Raw genomic sequence first — 5392 nt, 5'->3', positions numbered from 1 at the left:
CACTCTCAGATCTTCCATTCAAGCAGCGGGCGGAGACAGAAGGATAAGTGATTGCTAAGAAAGGAGAGCTGAAGCCACACAAAGCAGAAAGGGAGTGGGAGAAAAAACAGGAACGCAAGGGCAACAAGTAGAAAAACAGCAGTCACAACTGTATATGAAGATGTTCCTGTGTAACAGAACTGATGCTCACTTTCTGTTTGGTTTTCAGCAGAGAAAATAAAAGGGGTTGCACCTCCAAAAAAAGTGAAACAATTAATTATAGAATGACTATAATTATATCAACAGTGACTTTGTCAATAGCCTAAATACACCAACGAAAGGACAGAAATTGTCATAGTGGAACAGAAGTCAAGACCCATTCTATGTGACCTATAAGAACCCACCATAATTATAAAGACACATAGAGATTAAAACTAAATGGATGGGGATGGGTATTTGGCCTAGTGCTTAAGATACTGCTTGGGGGCCGGCGTTGCGGCTCACTAGGCTAATCCTCCGCCTGTGGCGCCAGCACCCCGGGTTCTAGTCCCGGTTGCTCCTCTTCCAGGCCAGCTCTCTGCTGTGGCCCGAGAGGGCAGTGGAGGATGGCCCAAGTGCGTGGGCCCTGCACCCGCATGGGAGACCAGGAGGAAGCACCTGGCTCCTGGCTTCGGATCAGCGCAGCGCACCGGCCATAGCAGCTATTTGGGGGGTGAACCAACAGAATGAAGACCTTTCACTCTGTCTCTCTCTCTCTCACTGTCTAACTCTGCCTGTCAAAAAAAAAAAAAAAAAAAGATACTGCTTAGGGATGCCTGCATCCCACCTGGGGCATCTGGGTTCATCTCTGCTCCTTGCTGCTGTGCATGCTGGGAGGCAGCAGGTAGTCAAACCCTCCTCATGAGAGACGGGAATTCAGTTCTTGACACCCAGGTGTTTGGAGAGTGAACCATCAGATGGAAGGTCTCCCTTAAATAAATAAATCAATGTTTTTAAAAAGTAAGTGGATAGATAAAATCATGCTAACTAATCTAAAGAAAGTGCTGGGGGGGGGCTGGCACTGTGGCATAGCAGGTAAAGCTGACACCTGAGGTGCCAGCATCCTATTTGGGTGCCAGTCTGAGTCTTGGCTGCTCTGCTTCCAACCCAGCTTCCTGCTAATGGCCTGGGAGAGCAGCAGAAGATGGCTCAAGTGCTCCCACGTGGGAGACCCAGAAAAAGTTCCCGTCTCCTGCCTTCAGACTGGCCCAACTCCAGCTGTTGTGGCCATTTGGAGAGTGAACCAGCAAATGGAAGATTTCTCTCTCTCCCTCTCTCTGTCTCTCTCTCTCTATATATATAGTTTTCTTATTCTTGTATATATATGCATATATATCTGTCTCTTTGCTCTCAAATAAAATTTTTAAAATATGAGGCAAAAATAGAACTGGAGGGAAACAGATGAACCCATTACTATCCTTTTTTTCCAATTTGTAACCTTTATAATTAACAATTGTAAAAACTTACAAATAATTGGATTGTTTCACTACAATTACTATCATTTTAAACCACTTTACACACTCAATGAGATGAAGCCATCCTTCTGTATATAGCATCTTGTAATTTTTATAAAAGCTTTTTAAACTTATTTTTCAATCAATCTTGATAACTGTGTTTTCATAATATTAGTAGCAAAAGACAAACCCTTCAAAACCCAGTACTCTGTGTTTTTCTCCCAATACCTGACAACTATTTAAACAAAATTATTTCTTTTTGAGTGGGCCAAATTACTACATTAGTGTGGGGAGCAACTCGGACTAGACTAAGTTACTGGAATTAAGACTTATTCTATGCATCTGCTCTCCCACAATATGGCGCTGAGAAGGGAGTAAACAACTTCTACGCAGCTGCCTCTCGCCAACTTGAGTGATGACCTGCAGGAGCTGATCCTGCTCCTGATTGGAGGAGAGCAGCATGCTCGGCGTGTGGGTAGCAGAGCACGGATTGGTGGAAGAGGACTATAAAGGAGGAGAGAGACAACATGCACCAGGAACATCTAAGGGGAACATCCGTATAACATCTGAACAGCCCCCGAGAGAGCCGGCCGGTGGTGTGCCACTCCTCCGCGGAAGTGGGGAAAGTGGCAGGGGGGCCTGCCCCTCCACGGAGGTGGAGGGAAGGCAGCCAACCCGGGAAGAACCAGCAGCAAACCCGGGAAGGGCCGAGCAGACAAAAGAACAGTGCAGGGTCCTGTGTCATTCCTCCACGAAGAGGGGGAGCGACACATTAGGTTATGGAAAAGCTGGGAGTATCAGAGCTTCAATGGTTGCAGTGCTAGAAAAGAAACGAAGATGCAGTTCTCACACAGGCGAACGTATGCTAAGAGAAATGATGAAGCTTCCCAAATTTGCCAGAGGGTATGCCAGGTGAAGGAAGAGCCTGTAAACCTTCCAGCCAGTGAGGTTGAGAGTGCTTACCTGATTTCACATCAAAAATTCACCTATAGCCATGTCTAAGGGTTAATGATTTTAAAATGTGTAAGTGTACTACAACGAGGTATTTGCAATCTTTGGTGCTGTGCCATGAAAATTGGTAGACTGTTGATGCTGCTACAACATGGTAAGTATTTAAGTTCCTGGGCATAAGGGATAACCAATTAATACGCAAAATAAGTGACACTGATCATTGTCAAATTAAAAATTTAAGAATCATTTATATCTACTAGTATGTCGCTCCCCCTCTTCATGGAGGAACGACACTAAACCCTGCCTAGGCTTCATATCCGAGTCACGGCACCATTATGTCGCTCCCCCTCTTCATGGAGGAACGACACAGGACCCTGCGCTGTTCTTTCGTCTTCTCGGCCCTCCCCGGGTTTGCTGCTGGTTCTTCCCGGGTTGGCTACTGTCCCTTCCACCTCCGTGGAAGGGCGGTTCCCCCTGGCCACTTTCCCCACTTCCGCAGGGGAGTGGCACACCGCCGGCCGGCTCTCTCGGGGGCTGCACAGGTGTTCGCCTTAGATGTTCCCCTTAGATGTTCCTGGTGCATGCCGTCTCTCTCCTCCTTTATAGTCCTCCTCTGCCAATCCCAACTCGGCTGCCCACACGCCGAGTACGCTGCTCTCCTCCAATCAGGAGCAAGTCCTACAGTTTATTGGCTGAACTGGAGGCAGCTGTGTAGAAGCTGTTTTCTCCTCTCCCAGCGCCATATTGTGGGAGAGCAGATGCATAGAATAAGTCTTAATTCCAGTAACTCAGTCCAGTCCGGGTTGCTCCCCACACTAGTAGGTGTTTCAAAATGCTTACCCATATAAATTCCCATTGTTATATAAAGGCTTTCATGATAAAACTCCCTGGCTCTTGAATTTTAAAAAGTATAGAATAAAATGTTTAATTCTAACTCTTTGTTGCTGCTGCTGAGACATCACTGAAGTAAAAGAGGGAAACATCCTCAGTGTGAAATTTGCTTCGAAACTACAAATTATTTCAGACAAAATAAACATATATGTTCACATTTACAAACATTTTCCTCATTACTCCTAGAAACAAGATTAATAAAGTTTACATATTACATACAATAAAAATCAGTTGTAAGGAAGATTTTGTTTTCTTCCTAAATAAAATTTCTGTGTTTGAGATATCTCTTTAAGACATGCCAATATGGCACACTGGCAAAATAACCCAGGAGTCTACCTGAAAAATCCTGACCAACACACATCAGCTCTGTGAGACTTACTAGTGGGCTGGACTAGACTAGTTTCTTTAAACAGGAAGGAAGATCTTAACTGTTACAAAACAAAGGAGGCACAAAATAGAAACTGCATTTCATAAAAGAACAAAATTTTGTTGTAAAAGTTTTCATGATGATCTTCTTGCCCACACTGTTCATTTAAAAAGTCCTAGTCAAAACCAAAAAAGCCTAGAGATTTAAAAACAGCAGTGAAGAATTTCACTCTTTGTACATTACATTATAGCGTATAAAGCTATTAAATATTTTCAGCGTCAAGAGCAAAGCATTAACCCCTACCTAGCTTTTTCACTGGAAGATGGACACTTGATTCATTAACTGCCAGGTGGATTACCCGTGCTGACTGTAATAAAGCCATTTCACAATCGACTTAAGATGTAATAACACTAGTCAAACACACGGAGACACAAATACCATAAGTGATGTGTTTTGTATGTATAAATACCTATGCTTAGGGCATGGCTATCAAGTATCAAGACTGATTTAATGCTTTATAGTCATAGTACTTGAAAAACATACTGTCAGGAGGCTAATCATCCCACATATGAAAACTATCTACACGGGGAAGGCCATGATTTACTACAAAGCAAATTCTAAGGAAGGACAAGTAACTTTGAAGAACAAAATTTTAAATGTAATGTGTAGGCCAAAGTCTCAAGTCACTTTTCGGAGAATTCAGAACTATTCAGAGTCGAAAAATGCTTTTCCTTTTTTCTCTTCTTTTTTTTTTCCTTTTTTGTGATGTTTCCCTTTTTTATTTATTCCTTTTTTCTTTTCTTTCTTCTGATATTTTTGTTCTTCTGTTTTGATGTGTTCTCTTCAGCAGAACTGGATGGTGAGACCTTTTCTTTTTCTTTCAATTTGATTTTCTCTTTGCTTTTTTCTCTTGTCTTCTCCTCTTCTTCATTTATTCTTTTTTCCTGTAATGCCTGCAACTTATTTAGCTCTTCATTCTCTTTATCACTATCTTCACTGCTTATACTACTGACATCCAAAACGATGTCCCTTTTAGGGTCTACTCGGAGAAAATTGTGGCATTCAAAAGTCAGGTGAGCAGGGTAACCACATCTATACAGCCTGCTCGGACACTGTCCTTGTTGCAACCTGGGACTGCCGTGATGCTGGTATAAAGGGTCGCTGGAGCCCTTAGCTGTCGAGAACATGTCTGCTCCCCACCCGCTGCGGGGACAAAGCTCAGCCAAAGCAGCCTCCTCCCACCTGCACCATGGCGCCTTCGCGACAGGCAGGGAAGGCCCTGTCCCATTAGTATCCTGTCCCTCATTTATGATCACACCATAAAATTGGGGGGGTGTAGCAGCTTTGTATTATTTAATAAAAATACAACACCTAAGAAAGGGTCTGAGCAGGCCCAAAAGTCACAAGCAAATTTCCCAAGCATGGCTCAGAACCCATGTCGCTACATCTTGTCTCTGAACTCACAGCCATGGCCTCACAGCTGATGCACAGGGGGTGTGCCCCTGGGAGTGGTCCCCCACTGCACGACAGCCGTGCTCAGAGGCAGCCCTCGGACACAGTGAAAGGAATCACTGTGTAGGGAGAACTTTGGGCAGCTCCCCGGAATGGCCCATTCTGGGAAGACAGCTTGAGGCATGGGTGTCATGGGCATGGCAACGGCTTCAAGACGGTCTGACAAGTCAGGGACTTGGGAAGAATAAAATCAGAAAAT

The 5392-nt window shown here is 44.1% G+C and overlaps 1 pseudogene; it reads right to left on the bottom strand.

Moving 5' to 3' along the window:
* Positions 1-4230: 4230 nt before the first annotated feature.
* On the bottom strand, positions 4231-5110 carry LOC138843466 (protein SREK1IP1 pseudogene; annotated as a pseudogene).
* Positions 5111-5392: the final 282 nt, after the last annotated feature.

The sequence above is a fragment of the Oryctolagus cuniculus genome, chromosome 8 (assembly GCF_964237555.1).
Source record: "Oryctolagus cuniculus chromosome 8, mOryCun1.1, whole genome shotgun sequence".
Classification (NCBI taxonomy): Eukaryota; Metazoa; Chordata; class Mammalia; order Lagomorpha; family Leporidae; genus Oryctolagus; species Oryctolagus cuniculus.
This window is presented reverse-complemented; position numbering and strand designations above follow the sequence as displayed.